The following is a 229-nucleotide window of genomic DNA, read 5'->3' on the forward strand; positions in this document are numbered from 1 at the left end:
GCGCCCGGCGTACAGACAGCTTCTCACCTGTACCATACACACATATAGCTCTATTTTTAATTCCAGCGCTGAAAGCCACTGCTCCAACCCCAACATTAAGGGGTTTGGTCCTCGTTTGGTTTGGGTTTTTTTAAATCCTTTTAGTCCCTGCTCAGTCCTGGGGCCTTGGCCACAACCCATGGCCACGGCTTGCTCAGCAGCGGGGTGGGGGGGGGCCGTCGTGGGTGGG

The sequence above is a fragment of the Nestor notabilis genome, unplaced genomic scaffold (assembly GCF_000696875.1).
Source record: "Nestor notabilis isolate BGI_N333 unplaced genomic scaffold, ASM69687v1 scaffold25797, whole genome shotgun sequence".
Taxonomy (NCBI): domain Eukaryota; kingdom Metazoa; phylum Chordata; class Aves; order Psittaciformes; family Psittacidae; genus Nestor; species Nestor notabilis.